Here is an 18,283-nt window from a genome sequence, read left to right as displayed (position 1 = left end):
TCACCCTGAGCGATTGGTTCGTGCTCCGTCACCCTGAGCGAGTGATTCATAATCCGTCCCTTGAGCGAGAGGTTCATGCTCCATCACCCTGAGTGAGCGATTCGTGCTCCGTCGCCCTGAGCAAGTCATTCATGCTCCTTCGCCCTGAGCGAGTGGTTCCTGCTCTGTCTCCATCAGTGAGTGGTTTGTGCTCCGACACACTGAGTGAGTGGTTTGTGCTCCGTCATCCAGAGCAAAAGGTCTGTGCTCTGTCGCCCTGAGCGAGTGGTTCCTGCAATGTCGCCCTGAGCGATAGGTTTGTGCTGTGTCACCCTAAGTGAGTGGATCATGCTCCATCAACCTGAGCGAGTGGTTCGGGCCCATCACCCTGAGCGAGTGGTTCATGCTCCGTCACCCTGAGCAAGAGGTTTGTGATTTGTCACCCTGAGTGAGTGGTTCATGCTCCCTCAACCCGAGCGAGTGGTTCGTGCTCCATTTCCCTGAGCAAGTGGTTCCTGCTCCGTCGCCCTGAGCGAGTGGTTCCTGCAATGTCGCCCTGAGCGATAGGTTTGTGCTGTGTCACCCTCAGTGAGTGGATCATGCTCCATCCACCTGAGCGAGTGGTTCGGGCCCATCACCCTGAGCGAGTGGATTGTGCTATGTCACCCTGAGTGAGCGGTTCGTGCTCAGTCGCCCTGAGCAAGCGCTTCATTCTCCTTCGCCCTGCGCAAGCGGTATACGCAATGTCGCCCTGAGCGACTTGTTCTGGCTCTGTTGGCCTGAGTGAGCGGTTCGTGCCCTGTACACTGAGTGAGTGGTTTGAATTCTGTCACCCTGAGGGAGCGGTTTGTGCTTCGTCATCCTGAGTGAGTGGTTCATGCTCCGTCAACCTGAGCGAGTGGTTCGTGCTCCATTACCCTGAGCAAGTGGTTCCTGCTCCGTCGCCCTGAGCGAGAGGTTCGTGCTTCGTCACCCTGAGCGATAGGTTCCTGCTCCATCACACTGAGTGAGAGGTCAGTGCTCCTTCACGCAAAGCGAGAGGTTCGTGCTCCGTCACCCTGAGTGAGTGGTCCATGCTCCATCCCCTGAGCGAGAGCTTCATGCTCCCTTGCCGTGAATGAGCGGTTTCGTGCTCCATCGCCCTGAGTGAGTCTTCGTGCTCCGTCACACTGAGTGAGTGGTTTGTGCTTCGTCATCCTGAGCGAGATGTCAGTGCTCCGGCGCCCTGAGTGAGTGGTTCGTGCTCTGTTGCCCTGAGCGAGCAGTTCGTGCTGCATCACCCTGAGCGAGGGGTTCGTGCTCTGTCAACCTGAGCGAGTGGTTCGTGCTCTGTCAACCTGAGCGAGCGGTTCGTGCTCTGTCAACCTGAGCGAGCGGTTCGTGCTCTGTCAACCTGAGCGAGCGGTTCGTGCTCTGTCAACCTGAGCGAGCGGTTCGTGCTCTGTCAACCTGAGCGAGCGGTTCGTGCTCTGTCAACCTGAGCGAGCGGTTCGTGCTCTGTCAACCTGAGCCAGCGGTTCGTGCTCTGTCAACCTGAGCCAGCGGTTCGTGCTCTGTCAACCTGAGCCAGCGGTTCGTGCTCTGTCAACCTGAGCCAGCGGTTCGTGCTCTGTCAACCTGAGCCAGCGGTTCGTGCTCTGTCAACCTGAGCCAGCGGTTCGTGCTCTGTCAACCTGAGGGAGCGGTTCGTGCTCTCTCAACCTGAGCGAGCGGTTCGTGCTCTCTCAACCTGAGCGAGCGGTTCGTGCTCTCTCAACCTGAGCGAGCGGTTCGTGCTCTCTCAACCTGAGCGAGCGGTTCGTGCTCTCTCAACCTGAGCGAGCGGTTCGTGCTCTCTCAACCTGAGCGAGCGGTTCGTGCTCTCTCAACCTGAGCGAGCGGTTCGTGCTCTCTCAACCTGAGCGAGCGGTTCGTGCTCTCTCAACCTGAGCGAGCGGTTCGTGCTCTGTCAACCTGAGCGAGCGGTTCGTGCTCTGTCGGCCTGTGAGTGGTTCGTGCTCCATGACCCTGAGCGAAAGGTACATGTTCTGTCACCCTGAGAGAGTGGTTCATGCTCCGTCGCCTTGAGCGAATGGTTTGTGCTCCATCTCCCTAAACGGGTGGTCCGTGCTCCATCGCCCTGAGCAAATGGTTTGTGCTCCATCTCCCTGAGCGAGTGGTTCATGCTCCGGCCCACTGAGCGAGTGGTTAGTGCTCCGTCGCCCTGAACGAGTTTTTCGTCCTCCATCGCTCTCAGCGAGTGGTTCGTGCTCGTCACCCTGAGCAGGTGCATTGTGCTCCGTCACCCTGAGCGAGTGGTTCGTGCTCCGTCACCTTGAGCGAGCAGTTCATGCTCCGTTGCCCTGAGCGAGAGGTTCGCGCTTCGTCACCCTGAGCGAGAGGTTCATGCTCCGTCACACTGAGTGAGTGGTTTGTGCTTCGTCATCCTGAGCGAGGTGTCAGTGCGACGGCGCCCTGAGTGAGTGGTTCGTGCTCTGTCGCCCTGAGCGAGCAGTTCGTGCTGCATCACCTTGAGCGAGAGGTTTGTGCTGTGTCACCCTGAGCGATTGGTTCGTGCTCCATCACCCTGAGCGAGTGATTCATAATCCGTCCCTTGAGCGAGAGGTTCATGCTCCATCACCCTGAGTGAGCGATTCGTGCTCCGTCGCCCTGAGCAAGTCATTCATGCTCCTTCGCCCTGAGCGAGTGGTTTGAATTCCGTCGCCCTGAGCGAATGGTTTGTGCTCCTTCACCGTGAGGGAGCGGTTCGTGTTCTGTCAACCTGAGCGAGCGGTTCGTGCTCTGTCAACCTGAGCGAGCGGTTTGTGCTCTGTCAACCTGAGCCAGCGGTTCGTGCTCTGTCAACCTGAGCGAGCGGTTCGTGCTCTCTCAACCTGAGCGAGCGGTTCGTGCTCTCTCTCAACCTGAGCGAGCGGTTCGTGCTCTCTCAACCTGAGCGAGCGGTTCATGCTCTCTCAACCTGAGCGAGCGGTTCATGCTCTCTCAACCTGAGCGAGCGGTTCGTGCTCTCTCAACCTGAGCGAGCGGTTCGTGCTCTCTCAACCTGAGCGAGCGGTTCATGCTCTCTCAACCTGAGCGAGCGGTTCGTGCTCTCTCAACCTGAGCGAGCGGTTCGTGCTCTCTCAACCTGAGCGAGCGGTTCGTGCTCTGTCAACCTGAGCGAGCGGTTCGTGCTCTGTCGGCCTGTGAGTGGTTCGTGCTCCATGACCCTGAGCGAAAGGTACATGTTCTGTCACCCTGAGAGAGTGGTTCATGCTCCGGCGCCTTGAGCGAATGGTTTGTGCTCCATCTCCCTAAACGGGTGGTCCGTGCTCCATCGCCCTGAGCAAATGGTTTGTGCTCCATCTCCCTGAGCGAGTGGTTCATGCTCCGGCCCACTGAGCGAGTGGTTAGTGCTCCGTCGCCCTGAACGAGTTTTTCGTCCTCCATCGCTCTCAGCGAGTGGTTCGTGCTCGTCACCCTGAGCAGGTGCATTGTGCTCCATCACCCTGAGCGAGTGGTTCATGCTCCATCGCCCTGAGCAAGTGGTTTGCGCTCCGTAACCCTGAGGGAGTGGTTCGTGCTCCGTCACCTTGAGCGAGCAGTTCATGCTCCGTTGCCCTGAGCGAGAGGTTCGCGCTTCGTCACCCTGAGCGAGAGGTTCATGCTCCGTCACACTGAGTGAGTGGTTTGTGCTTCGTCATCCTGAGCGAGGTGTCAGTGCGACGGCGCCCTGAGTGAGTGGTTCGTGCTCTGTCGCCCTGAGCGAGCAGTTCGTGCTGCATCACCCTGAGCGAGAGGTTTGTGCTGTGTCACCCTGAGCGATTGGTTCGTGCTCCATCACCCTGAGCGAGTGATTCATAATCCGTCCCTTGAGCGAGAGGTTCATGCTCCATCACCCTGAGTGAGCGATTCGTGCTCCGTCGCCCTGAGCAAGTCATTCATGCTCCTTCGCCCTGAGCGAGTGGTTCCTGCTCTGTCTCCATCAGTGAGTGGTTTGTGCTCCGACACACTGAGTGAGTGGTTTGTGCTCCGTCATCCAGAGCAAAAGGTCTGTGCTCTGTCGCCCTGAGCGAGTGGTTCCTGCAATGTCGCCCTGAGCGATAGGTTTGTGCTGTGTCACCCTAAGTGAGTGGATCATGCTCCATCAACCTGAGCGAGTGGTTCGGGCCCATCACCCTGAGCGAGTGGTTCATGCTCCGTCACCCTGAGCAAGAGGTTTGTGATTTGTCACCCTGAGTGAGTGGTTCATGCTCCCTCAACCCGAGCGAGTGGTTCGTGCTCCATTTCCCTGAGCAAGTGGTTCCTGCTCCGTCGCCCTGAGCGAGTGGTTCCTGCAATGTCGCCCTGAGCGATGGGTTTGTGCTGTGTCACCCTCAGTGAGTGGATCATGCTCCATCCACCTGAGCGAGTGGTTCGGGCCCATCATCCTGAGCGAGTGGATTGTGCTATGTCACCCTGAGTGAGCGGTTCGTGCTCAGTCGCCCTGAGCAAGCGCTTCATTCTCCTTCGCCCTGCGCAAGCGGTATACGCAATGTCGCCCTGAGCGACTTGTTCTGGCTCTGTTGGCCTGAGTGAGCGGTTCGTGCCCTGTACACTGAGTGAGTGGTTTGAATTCTGTCACCCTGAGGGAGCGGTTTGTGCTTCGTCATCCTGAGTGAGTGGTTCATGCTCCGTCAACCTGAGCGAGTGGTTCGTGCTCCATTACCCTGAGCAAGTGGTTCCTGCTCCGTCGCCCTGAGCGAGAGGTTCGTGCTTCGTCACCCTGAGCGATAGGTTCCTGCTCCATCACACTGAGTGAGAGGTCAGTGCTCCTTCACGCAAAGCGAGAGGTTCGTGCTCCGTCACCCTGAGTGAGTGGTCCATGCTCCATCCCCTGAGCGAGAGCTTCATGCTCCCTTGCCGTGAATGAGCGGTTCGTGCTCCATCGCCCTGAGTGAGTCGTTCGTGCTCCGTCACACTGAGTGAGTGGTTTGTGCTTCGTCATCCTGAGCGAGATGTCAGTGCTCCGGCGCCCTGAGTGAGTGGTTCGTGCTCTGTTGCCCTGAGCGAGCAGTTCGTGCTGCATCACCCTGAGCGAGGGGTTCGTGCTCTGTCAACCTGAGCGAGTGGTTCGTGCTCTGTCAACCTGAGCGAGCGGTTCGTGCTCTGTCAACCTGAGCGAGCGGTTCGTGCTCTGTCAACCTGAGCGAGCGGTTCGTGCTCTGTCAACCTGAGCCAGCGGTTCGTGCTCTGTCAACCTGAGCCAGCGGTTCGTGCTCTGTCAACCTGAGCCAGCGGTTCGTGCTCTGTCAACCTGAGCCAGCGGTTCGTGCTCTGTCAACCTGAGCCAGCGGTTCGTGCTCTGTCAACCTGAGCCAGCGGTTCGTGCTCTGTCAACCTGAGCCAGCGGTTCGTGCTCTGTCAACCTGAGGGAGCGGTTCGTGCTCTCTCAACCTGAGCGAGCGGTTCGTGCTCTCTCAACCTGAGCGAGCGGTTCGTGCTCTCTCAACCTGAGCGAGCGGTTCGTGCTCTCTCAACCTGAGCGAGCGGTTCGTGCTCTCTCAACCTGAGCGAGCGGTTCGTGCTCTGTCAACCTGAGCGAGCGGTTCGTGCTCTGTCAACCTGAGCGAGCGGTTCGTGCTCTGTCAACCTGAGCGAGCGGTTCGTGCTCTGTCGGCCTGTGAGTGGTTCGTGCTCCATGACCCTGAGCGAAAGGTACATGTTCTGTCACCCTGAGAGAGTGGTTCATGCTCCGTCGCCTTGAGCGAATGGTTTGTGCTCCATCTCCCTAAACGGGTGGTCCGTGCTCCATCGCCCTGAGCAAATGGTTTGTGCTCCAACTCCCTGAGCGAGTGTTTCATGCTCCGGCCCACTGAGCGAGTGGTTAGTGCTCCGTCGCCCTGAACGAGTTTTTCGTCCTCCATCGCTCTCAGCGAGTGGTTCGTGCTCGTCACCCTGAGCAGGTGCATTGTGCTCCGTCACCCTGAGGGAGTGGTTCGTGCTCCGTCACCTTGAGCGAGCAGTTCATGCTCCGTTGCCCTGAGCGAGAGGTTCGCGCTTCGTCACCCTGAGCGAGAGGTTCATGCTCCGTCACACTGAGTGAGTGGTTTGTGCTTCGTCATCCTGAGCGAGGTGTCAGTGCGACGGCGCCCTGAGTGAGTGGTTCGTGCTCTGTCGCCCTGAGCGAGCAGTTCGTGCTGCATCACCTTGAGCGAGAGGTTTGTGCTGTGTCACCCTGAGCGATTGGTTCGTGCTCCATCACCCTGAGCGAGTGATTCATAATCCGTCCCTTGAGCGAGAGGTTCATGCTCCATCACCCTGAGTGAGCGATTCGTGCTCCGTCGCCCTGAGCAAGTCATTCATGCTCCTTCGCCCTGAGCGAGTGGTTTGAATTCCGTCGCCCTGAGCGAATGGTTTGTGCTCCTTCACCGTGAGGGAGCGGTTCGTGTTCTGTCAACCTGAGCGAGCGGTTCGTGCTCTGTCAACCTGAGCGAGCGGTTTGTGCTCTGTCAACCTGAGCCAGCGGTTCGTGCTCTGTCAACCTGAGCCAGCGGTTCGTGCTCTGTCAACCTGAGCGAGTGGTTCGTGCTCTGTCAACCTGAGCGAGCGGTTCGTGCTCTCTCAACCTGAGCGAGCGGTTCGTGCTCTCTCAACCTGAGCGAGCGGTTCGTGCTCTCTCAACCTGAGCGAGCGGTTCGTGCCCTCTCAACCTGAGCGAGCGGTTCGTGCTCTCTCAACCTGAGCGAGCGGTTCGTGCTCTCTCAACCTGAGCGAGCGGTTCGTGCTCTCTCAACCTGAGCGAGCGGTTCGTGCTCTCTCAACCTGAGCGAGCGGTTCGTGCTCTCTCAACCTGAGCGAGCGGTTCGTGCTCTCTCAACCTGAGCGAGCGGTTCGTGCTCTGTCAACCTGAGCGAGCGGTTCGTGCTCTGTCAACCTGAGCGAGCAGTTCGTGCTCTGTCGGCCTGTGAGTGGTTCGTGCTCCATGACCCTGAGCGAAAGGTACATGTTCTGTCACCCTGAGAGAGTGGTTCATGCTCCGGCGCCTTGAGCGAATGGTTTGTGCTCCATCTCCCTAAACGGGTGGTCCGTGCTCCATCGCCCTGAGCAAATGGTTTGTGCTCCATCTCCCTGAGCGAGTGGTTCATGCTCCGGCCCACTGAGCGAGTGGTTAGTGCTCCGTCGCCCTGAACGAGTTTTTCGTCCTCCATCGCTCTCAGCGAGTGGTTCGTGCTCGTCACCCTGAGCAGGTGCATTGTGCTCCGTCACCTTGAGCGAGCAGTTCATGCTCCGTTGCCCTGAGCGAGAGGTTCGCGCTTCATCACCCTGAGCGAGAGGTTCATGCTCCGTCACACTGAGTGAGTGGTTTGTGCTTCGTCATCCTGAGCGAGGTGTCAGTGCGACGGCGCCCTGAGTGAGTGGTTCGTGCTCTGTCGCCCTGAGCGAGCAGTTCGTGCTGCATCACCCTGAGCGAGAGGTTTGTGCTGTGTCACCCTGAGCGATTGGTTCGTGCTCCATCACCCTGAGCGAGTGATTCATAATCCGTCCCTTGAGCGAGAGGTTCATGCTCCATCACCCTGAGTGAGCGATCCGTGCTCCGTCGCCCTGAGCAAGTCATTCATGCTCCTTCGCCCTGAGCGAGTGGTTCCTGCTCTGTCTCCATCAGTGAGTGGTTTGTGCTCTGTCGCCCTGAGCGAGTGGTTCCTGCAATGTCGCCCTGAGCGATAGGTTTGTGCTGTGTCACCCTAAGTGAGTGGATCATGCTCCATCAACCTGAGCGAGTGGTTCGGGCCCATCACCCTGAGCGAGTGGTTCATGCTCCGTCACCCTGAGCAAGAGGTTTGTGATTTGTCACCCTGAGTGAGTGGTTCATGCTCCCTCAACCCGAGCGAGTGGTTCGGGCCCATCACCCTGAGCGAGTGGATTGTGCTACGTCACCCTGAGTGAGCGGTTCGTGCTCAGTCGCCTTGAGCAAGCGCTTCATTCTCCTTCGCCCTGCGCAAGCAGTATACGCAATGTCTCCCTGAGCGACTTGTTCTGGCTCTGTTGGCCTGAGTGAGCGGTTCGTGCCCTGTACCCTGAGTGAGTGGTTTGAATTCTGTCACCCTGAGGGAGCGGTTTGTGCTCCATCGCCCTGAGCATGTGGTTCGTGCTCCTTTGCCCTGAGCGAGAGGTTTGTGCTTCATCACCCTGAGCGAGAGGTTCATGCTTCGTCACCCTGAGCGAGAGGTTCGTGCTCCGTCAACACTGAGCGAGTGGTTCATAATCCGTCCCCTGAGTGAGAGGTTCCCGCTCCATCACCCTGAGTGAGTGGTTCCGGCTCCGTCGCCCTGAGCCAGTCGTTCATGCTCCTTCGCCCTGAGCGAGTCGTTGATGCTCCGTCTCCCTGAGCGACTGGTTCGTGCTCCATCCCCTGATTGAGAGGTTTCTGCTCCGTCACCCTGAGCAAGTGGTTCCTGCTCCGTCGCCTTAGTGAGAGGTTCGTGTTCCGTCACCATGAGCGAGTGGTTGATATTCCGTCCCCTGAGCGAGAGGTTCATGCTCCATCACCCTGAGTTAGCGGAACATGCTCCGTCACCCTGAGTCGTTGATGCTCCATCAACCTGAGCGAGAGGTGCGTGCTCCATCGCCCTGAGTGAGTGGTTTATGCTCCATCACCCTGAGCAAGTGGTTTCTGCTCCCTCACCCTGAGCGAGAGGTTTGTGCTCCGTCACACTGAGTGAGTGGTTTGTGCTTCGTCATCCTGAGCGAGATGTCAGTGCTCCGGCGCCCTGAGTGAGTGGTTCGTGCTCCGTCACCCTGAGCGAGAGGTTTGTGCTCCGTCACCCTGAGCGAGTGGTTCGTGCTCCGTCACCCCGAGTGAGTGGTTCCTGCTCCGTCGCCCTGAGCAAGTGGTTCCTGCTCCCTCGCCCTGAGCGAGAGGTTCGTGCTTAGTCACCCTGAGCGAGACGTTCGTGCTCCATCACGCTGAGTGAATGGTTTCTGCTCCCTAATCCTGAGGGAGAGGTCAGTGCTCCGTCACACTGAGTGAGTGGTTTGTGCTCCGTCACCTTGAGTGAGCGGTTCGTGCCCTGTCGCCCTGAGCAAGCGGTTCAAGCTCCATCGCCCTGTGCAAGCGGTTCAAGCAATGTCGCCCTGAGCGACCTGATCAGGCTCTGTTGGCCTGAGTGAGCGGTTCGTGCTCTGTGCCCTGAGTGAGTGGTTTGAATTCTGTCGCTCTGAGGGAGAGGTTCATGCTCTGTTGCCCTGAGTGAGTGGTTTGAAATCCCTCACCCTGAGCGAGTGGTTTGTGTTGCGTCACCCTGAGCGAGTGGTTCGTGCTCCGTCACCCTGAGCGAGTGGTTCGTGCTCCGTCACCCTGAGCGAGTGGTTCGTGCTCCATCGCCCTAAGCGAGTGGTGCATGCGTCATCATCCTGAGTGAGTAGTTCCTGCTCCGTCGCCCAGAGCGAGAGGTTCGTCTTCCATCACCATGAGCGAGTGGTTCATATTCCGTCCCCTGAGCGAGAGGTTCATGCTCTGTCGCCCTGAGCAAGTGGTTCGTGCTCCATTGCCCTGAGCGAGGGGTTCTTGCTCCATAACCCTAGGTGAGTGGTTCATGCTCCGTCGCCCTGAGCGAGTTGGTCATGCTTCGTCACCCTGAGAGAGTGGTTCATGCTCTTTCGCCCTGAGCGAGCAGTTCATGCTGCGTCATCCTGAGCAAGATTTTTGTGCTGTCACCTTGAGCGAGTGGGTCATGGTCCATCACCCTGAGTGAGTGGTTCGTGCTCCATCACCCTGAAGGAGCGGTTCATGCTCCGTCACCCTGAGCGAGCGGTTCGTACTCCGTTGCCCTGTGCTACCCATTCGTGCTCTATCACCCTGAGCGAGCTGTTCGGGCTCTGTCACCCTGAACTAGTGGTTCCTGCTCCGTCGCCCAGAGCGAGTGGTTCATATTCCGTCCCCTGAGCGAGAGGTTCATGCTTTGTCACCTTGAGCAAGTGGTTCATGCTCCATCACCCTGAGCGAGTGGTTCATGCTCCATCACCCTGAGTGAGTGGTACGTGCTCCGTCGCCCTGAGCGAGGGGTTCTTGCTCCATAACCCTGGGTGAGTGGTTCATCCTCCGTCGCCCTGAAGGAGTTGGTCATGCTTCGTCACCCTGAGAGAGTGGTTCGTGCTCTTTTGCCCTGAGCGAGCAGTTCATGCTGCGTCATGCTGAGCCAGATTTTTGTGCTGTCACCTTGAGCGAGTGGGTCGTGGTCCATCGCCCGAAGAGAGTAGTTCATGCTCCATCAACCTGATCGAGAGCTTTGTTCTCCGTTGCCCTGAGTGAGTAATTCGTTCTCTGTCGCTTGAGTGAGTGCTTCGTGCTCCATCACCCTGAGTGATTGGTTCATGCTCTGTCCCCAGAGCGAGAGGTTCATGCTCCGTCACCCTGAGTGAGTGGTTTGTGCCTCGTCACCATGAACGAGTGGTTCATATTCCATCCCTTGAGTGAGTGGTTCGTGCTCTGTTCCCTAAGTGAGCGGTCCATGCTCCGTCGCCCTGAGCGAGTGGTTGGTGCTCTACCGCCTTAATCGATGGGTTTCTGCTCCGTATTCCTGAACGATTGGTTCATGCTCCGTCACCTGAGCGAGTAGTTCGAGCTCCATCTCCTGACCGAGAGTTTCATGCTCTGTCAACCTGAGCGAGTGGTTCGTGCTCCGTCGCCCTAAACGAGTAGTTCGTACTCCCTCGCCCTGAGCGAGTGGTTGGTTCTCCGTTGGCCTGAGCGAGTGATTCATGCCCCGTATGCTTGAGCGAGTGGTTCCTGCTCTGTTGGACTGAGCGAGTGGTTAGTGCTCCATCGCCCTGAGTGAGTGGTTCATGCTCAGTCGCCATGAGCGAGTCGTTTGAGCTCCATCCCCTGAGCGAGAGTTTCATGCTCCATCAACCTATGTGAGTGGTTCGTGTTCCGTCGCCATGAGCGAGTGGTTCGTGGTCCGTTGCCCTGAGTGAGCAGTTCATACTACTTTGCCGTGAGAGAGTGGTTCATGCTCGGTCACCCTGAGCGAGTGGTTCGTCCTCCGTCGCCCGAAATGAGTGGTTCCTGATCCGTCGCCCTGAACAAGTTATTTGTGCTCCTTTGCCCTGAGCGTGTTGTTCGTGCTTCATCTGCCTAAGCAAGTGGTTCATGCTCATTCGGCCTGAGTGAGTGGTTCATGCTCCGTCGGACTGAGCCAGTGGTTCCTGCTCTGTCCCCTGAGCGAGAGGTTCATGCTTCATTTCCCTTCGTGAGCGGTTCATACTCCGTCGCAATAAGAGAGCGGTTCATGATCCCTCGCCCTGATGGAGTAGTTCATGCTCCGTTGCCTTGGGTGAGTAGTTTATGCTCCGTCACCTGAGTGAGTGGTTTGTGCTCCATCGCCCTGAGCGAGAGGTTCATGCTCCATCACCCTGAGCGAGTGGTTTGTGCTCAGTCGCCCTGAGCGAGAGGTTCGTGCTCCGTCGCCCTGAGCGAGAGTTTCGTGCTCCCTCGCCCTGATGGAGTAGTTCATGCTCCGTCGCGCTGAGCGAGAGGTTCATGCTCCGTCACCTGAGTGAGTGGTTTGTGCTCCGTCGCCCTGAGCGAGAGGTTCGTGTGCCGTCGCCCTGAGCTCGGGGTTCCTGCTCCATCACCCTGAGCGAGTGGTTCATGCTCCGTCACCCTGAGCGAGTGGTTCATGCTCCGTCACCCTGAGCGAGTGGTTCATGCTCCGTCACCCTGAGCGAGTGGTTCATGCTCCGTCACCCTGAGTGAGTGGTTCTTGTTCTGTCACCCTGAGTGACTGGTTCTTGTTCCATGGCCTTGAGCGAGTGGTTCATGCTCCGTCACCCTGAGTGAGTGGTTCTTGTTCTGTCACCCTGAGTGACTGGTTCTTGTTCCATGGCCTTGAGCGAGTGGTTCATGCTCCGTTACCCTGAGTGAGTGGTTCTTGCTCCCTTGCCCTAGGCAAGTGGTTCGTGCTCAGTCACCCGAGCATGTTTTTCTGAAATTACACCCCATTTCTGAGCCGTTTCCCTTTTTAACATGTTTTCTTAATTACCAAGCCCAATTTTTTTTCCACCCTTCAGTTGCAGACGTTTTTTTCTGATGGATGTTTGTGACCATCTCCTCGAAACGTCGATATAAATGCAACGTCGTTTTTCGATGAAAGCTACTCAACGTTTTTGCATTGTTGCTGATATCAGCCAAACGCGTGTGTGTGTGTGTGTGTGTGTGTGTGTGTGTGTGTGTGTGTGTGTGTGTGTGTGTGTGTGTGTGTGTGTGTGTGTGTGTGTGTGTGTGTGTGTGTGTGTGTGTGTGTGTGTGTGTGTGTGTGTGTGTGTGTGTGCGAGAGATGTGTTTGTTTTTCATAAAGCAGAAGACACTCTCTTTCTGTACCACTCCCACACCTCTGTTACTCTCCCGTCTTTGTCTGTGTCTGTCTCTGTCTCTGTCTCTGGACACATCCAGACGTTGCTAGTCTCCGGACGCGTCCAGGTGGCATTCATCTCCGGAAGTTTCTGGGAGACGTCCGTCTCCAGATGCATCCGGGCGGCGTTCGTCCCCGGACGCGTCCGGGTGGTGTTCGTCTCTGGACGTGTATGTGTGGCGTTCGTCTCTGGATGCGTCCGGGCGGTGTTAGTCTCGAGGCGGCGTTCATCTCCGGACGCGTCTGGGTGGCATTCCTTTCCAGACGTGTCCAGGCGACGTTCATCTCCCGACGTGTTCAGGTTGGCATTCGCCTCCGGACGCATCCGGGTGGTGTTCGTCTCCGGACTCGTGTGGGCGGTGCTCATCTCCACATCCATCCAGACGGCGCTTGTCTCTGAACACGTCAAGGTGGCATTTGTCCCCAGATGCATCCAGGTGGTATTCTTCTCCGGATATGTCTGGCCGACGCTCGTCTCCGGACCCATCCAGGCGGCGTTTGTCCTCGGATGCGTCCGGGTGGCGTTCGTCTCTGGACACGTCCGGCCGGTATTCATCTCCGGACGTATCTGTACGGCGTTTGTCTCCAGACACGTCCAACGGCGTTCGTCTCCAGACGCGTCCAGCGGCGTTCATCTCCAGATGCGTCCAGGCGGCGTTCCTCTCCAATTGCGTCTGGGCAGCATTTGTCTCCCAACACGTCTGGGCGGCATTCTTCTCTGGATGCGTCCACGTGGCATTTGTCTCCAGATGCGTCCGGGTGGCGTTCCTCTCTGGACCCGTCCAGTAGGCACTCATCTCTGGTCCCATCTGGGTGGCGTTAGTCTCCGGACCTGTCCAGGTGGCATTTGTCCCCGAACAAGTCCGGACGGCCTTTGTCCCCGGACGTGTCCAGGTGGCGTTTATCCCCGGACGCATCCGGGCGGTGTTCATGTCCAGACCCGTCCGAGATGCATTTGTCCCCGGACGCGTCCAGGTGGCATTTGCCCCGGACGCGTCCGGGCATTGCTCATCTATGGTCCCGTCCAGGTGGTGTTAGTCTCCAGAACTGTCCTGGCAGCACTCGTCCCCAGACCCATCCAGGCGGCGCTCGTCTCCGAACCCGTCCAGCCAGCGTTTGTCCCTGGATTCTTCCGGGTGGCGTTCGTCTCCGGACGCGTCTGGGGGCATTCATTTCTGTACATGTCCGGGCAGCATTCTTCTCCAGATGTGTCCGGGCGGCGTTTGTTCCTGGACGCGTCCAGGCAAGATTTGTCCCTGAACGCATCCGGGAGGTGCTCATCCTTGGTCCCATCCAGGCAGCGTTAGTCTCCTGACCTGTCCAGCTGGTGTTTGTCCCCGGACACGTCTGGGCGGCATTTTTTCCCGGATCCGTCTGGCTGGCATTTTTCCCTGACGCTTCCTGGCGGCATTTGTCCCTGAACGCATCTGGGTGGCGCTTGCCCCCGTGTGCGTCTGGGCGGCAATTGTCCCTGGACACGTACAGGCGGCGTTTGTCCTCGGATGCGTTCCAGCGGCGTTTTTCCCCGGACGTGTCCAGGTAGTGTTTGTCCCCTAATGCGTCTGGCAGCATTTGTCTCTGAAAGGCAGTTTGTCTTTGGATGTGTCTTAGCAGTGTTCCTATCCGGACGGCTTGGCTCTGGATGTATCTGTGTGGCGTTCATCTCTGGACGCGTCCGGGCAGCGTTCGTCTCCGGACGCATCTGGACGGTGCTCGTCTCTGGATGCGTCCGGGCGGCGTTCTTCTCCGGACGTGTCCAGGCAGCGTTCATCTCTGGACCCGTCCGAGCAGCGCTTATTTCTGGACCCGTCCGGGCATCGCTTGTCTCCGGACCTGTCTGGGCTGCACTCGTCTCCGGACCCGTCCGGGTGTCGCTAGTCTCCGGACCTGTCCTGGCGGCACTCGTCTCCGGACCTGTCTGGGCAGCGCTTGTCTCCAGAACTGTACGTGCGGCGTTTATCCCCGGAAGCATCCTGGCGGCGTTTGTCCCCAGACGCATCCGGGAGGCGTCTTTTTTCCCCGATGTGTCCGGGTGGTTTTTGTCCCCGAACGCATCCGGGTGACATTTGTCTCCAGAAGGCAGTTTGTCTTTGGATGTGTCTGAGCAGTGTTTGTGTCTGGACGGCTTGGCTCCAGATGCGCCGGGTGGGTTTCGTCTCCCACGTGTCTGGGCGGTGTTTGTCTCTCAGCCGTGTTTATAGTATGACCGATAGAAAATGGATTTCAGACATAATTTTGTTTCCATCTTTACTGTTATTCTATGCAGAATCATTTTGATGAGATGGTATGAATCATAGTTAATGCTCCACCGCACATCTACCTTCCCCTCCTCTCACACCACACTGTCTTCCCTTCCCCCACCCCTCCTCTCTCCCCTTCCCTCCTCTCTCCTTTCCCCTCCATCTCTTCACTCTCCCCGCTCTCTCTCCCCCAACCCTCCATCCTTCTTCCCTCCTCTGCCACCCTCTTTTTCTCCCTCCTCCCTTTAGTATTCCCGTCATCAAAGCGATTGGTGCTATTTGCTCATCGTGCGTTAAAAATAAAATTCTCCAGCATGTAAATAAGTTTTTGAAAAGTACAGAACAAGTCATGAAAAACATTTTAAACTAGAGAGTTCTTCGAACACCTTACCCCACGCAATCTTGAGAAAAAGGGTCTGTTAGCAACAAATTTGACTGGTCAATCTGATATAAAATACTATAATATTTTGTCCAAGTTCTCCTCAACAAAAGGTTTTTGAAAGTGCCAAGAAGGCGATTTGTGTTCTTTAGTTTTCAAGTAACCAATTAAATTGAAATAAAGTAAAAATTTTAAAGGTGTAGAAATAAATGGTTTTTGCAGCGTCTCGCGTAGCGAACGCTGCTCTAAGAACGCTCGGCATTGTTGTTCTTGTTCTTCTTCTTCTTGTGAAGATAAAAACCTTTATATTCGGACTCGGCTCTTTTATATACACGATAAGGATCTCCTTAAATACTAAGCACTTGTACACATCCTCACATAGACGGTGCCCTTTGAGAGTGTCTATCATGAACTTTAAAATATATTCGGACATTTGCTTTAAAGTTACGAAAAGTTCACGTTACTATTTAAAGATTATTCCATTTAATGTATTGTAAATTCGTAAATACATTATTTATTTCGTAAACACACTATATTTCGTAAATACGTAAATACACTATGATGGGTCTCGCTATTGGCTTCATCAAGGCACGTGACGAAATATCGGAAGTTTGGTTGTTTTTTTTGTTTGTTTTTTTTAGCCGACAAAACCTTTAGGACGCTGCTCTTGGACACATTTGTCCTTGTTTTTAGAAGTTTACTGCCATTGATGCTGTGTCTTTTACACCACCTCATTTAACACATTACATGAGTTATTCATGCCTGTTGTTTGTGTCCTTTATGAGGTCCTTAACAACAGTAAGTTTCCTGTTTGGAATGATTTTCAATTTTGTCTGACAACCAGGCAGGTGAACAGAGTAAAATTATTTGCTCCCTGTGCTTGTGCAATCGGGACAGATTCACAGCCAGAGTGCACACTTGTGCACAGCCAGAGTACCACTAAACTGCAGGTTTGTGTTCCGATTCACATTCTGATTTGTGTTCAAAATGGAACATTCCATTGAAATTAAGTTGTTCCTCGATCATAAACTGACGTTTGTGGACAGACATAGAGATTTCATTGAGACCATACTCTGTACAGATCGTTGGTGCTGCCAAAGCGGTCTCCTGGGCTAGAAAACAATCCTAGACAGGTCGCCCCTCTGACACATAGACAAACACACTTTTCATTTCGCCATGCAGGGTAAAAATGCAACAGGATAATATTGATGGTATGTCAAAAGGCATGTAAATAATGTAGGGAAGGTCACAATAAATTCTCATGTGAAACCACCCCCACATCTTTCATTGAATAATTGTTGTTCCCTGTGCATCCCTGCATTCCTTTGCTGTGATCGTGTTTGTTGATTGTTTCCATGCATGAATTTGACAAGTGAAATATTAAACCGTTGACATTCATGCAATCGGTCTGTCTCGGTCTCTGTCTCTGTCTCTGTCACTGATCCCAAATCGAGAGATGTTTTGTGTCATTTGAAGGCGCCTTCTTTTGCATCGTGAACAACAACCTTTTACAACAGTTTCTATGGCAACAAACTGTGTCATGAACAAGTTTTTCAAGCAGTAGTATGGATCACATTAAAGTCGGCTTTCTTTTGACAAAACCTCTCAAACTTTCTGGAGTTTATTGCACTTCATTGAAATGATTTACACGATCCAAGAAGTAACAAAAGTGAGGTTGAGTATATCCATCGAGTATGTCCAGTGCTTGCACCGACTTCAGTAATACAGCTTCATCCAGAGTAATAATTCCTGGACACTCTCTCATGCAATTGCACATTTTTTGTTCTTTGTTTTGTTTTGTCTTTCTCTGCAATATCAATGAACAATCATGGCTTGTGTGTGAAAAATATCCCTCTCCATCGCAACACCAATCTGTCTATTCTTGAAGTATCGATACTCATCCAATTGCTCAGAGAGACCAAAAAGGTGCGTATCTATGCAGGTTGTGTCAAGTAGTTCATGCAGTTTGTATTGTTATTATTATTATTACAAGAAGAGTACCTGCCCTCTGGGCGATCTTGTTCCAAGCGTGTAACAGGTTCTTCCAAAACATCCCTTTATTTGGGTGGTGTATAGGCAAAAGATCACTGCCTCAATCACTCCTGAAAATAAGAAACACAGGTAACGTACTTGAACCAAAAACATGCATACTGTTTATGTGCATTTATAATGCATTGTGGTTATAAAAGCAAGGATAATTCCAATTCAGCCGGCACCTAGGGTGACACTCCAGGTCTGTAAACTCTGACACCTATTGTATTGTCACCTTCACAAGGCCCATGATGCCCATCGACTCCAACTTTTCAATATTTGATGATCTTTTCAACAGTTGATCACTTCGGTTGTTTTATACTGAAAGGAAAACTTATAGGGAGGGCTTGACAGTTGTGAATATAACATTTCCGAAGATGTGTTAGACTTACCACATGACAAAAATTGCAGATGCATGATTTTGTTTCAGGATTCAGGGTGGCATCAGGCCAGCTGTGGCTACAGAGTGGGCATGGTCCAACCAATGGCTATAGAGTGGACATATATACAACCACTTCCTCCATTCTATAATTATAGACCACTGTATATTATTCAGCATGTTCTACGCACACAACAGAGCATCAGTTTTCTGTCAAAGCAATTTATTGACAAGGGGTTGCAATCCTGAATATGTCACCACTCTGATGCAGGACACTCGACTGAGTGTGCAGGAATTTGGAAATTAGCCAGAGTGCTGGTGATAACTCACCAACTCTATGTGAATGGCATCAGCCATTGCACAGAGGGTTATATGTCCCTCAAATACAGATTCCGTGCAACAATAATGGGGGTTACTTGAAATTAATTTATATGAGTTCCAAATAGACATCTGTGTCAAAATCACCTTATCCCCACGTGTACTCCATGCTCATAATTTTTTGACAAGCGGTTCATGAAAACTATAAGCAAAAAGTAAATGGCCTATATGGAAACCATACTCGTTACCTCCACCACCAAAAGTGGTGGAGTGAAACAACCAAAATTCCGAGTGAAACTACCAAAATTCAGAACCACTGCTTTCCTCCACTCATTTGTTCCTCTTTTTTTTTCCTGCCTGTGGAATCAACTTACACACTTTCTTCAATCTCATCCTTCCGTCCAGGACTTCAAAACTTCAGGTCTTCAAAATAATGCAAAATTTTGAAGACAACTCAGCAGTCTTCTTATCGGAGTCAAATGATGTAGGCATCACCATATTGCCTTCATCGGTGGTCATGCTGAATATTTTTGCATTATTTTGTAATTATAGACCACTGTATTTTGTAATTATTGACCGATCACAA

The 18,283-nt window shown here is 54.3% G+C and overlaps 1 protein-coding gene across 1 annotated transcript in view; it reads right to left on the bottom strand.

Moving 5' to 3' along the window:
* The window catches only part of LOC147030395 (zinc finger E-box-binding homeobox 2-like), a 276,269-nt gene that overhangs the window by 255,361 nt on the left and 2,625 nt on the right, over positions 1-18,283 (bottom strand). Inside the window, exon 2 of the mRNA XM_085874387.1 lies at positions 16,971-17,071. The gene's annotated coding sequence lies outside the window, so the exon portion shown is untranslated. The remainder of the gene's footprint in view (positions 1-16,970; positions 17,072-18,283) is intronic.

The sequence above is a fragment of the Eptatretus burgeri genome, chromosome 3 (assembly GCF_056783735.1).
Source record: "Eptatretus burgeri isolate ZD-2024b chromosome 3, Ebu_testis_v1, whole genome shotgun sequence".
In the NCBI taxonomy this organism is placed as follows: domain Eukaryota; kingdom Metazoa; phylum Chordata; class Myxini; order Myxiniformes; family Myxinidae; genus Eptatretus; species Eptatretus burgeri.
Note: the sequence above shows the minus strand (reverse complement) of the source record. Positions and strands in the feature narration are given on the sequence as shown.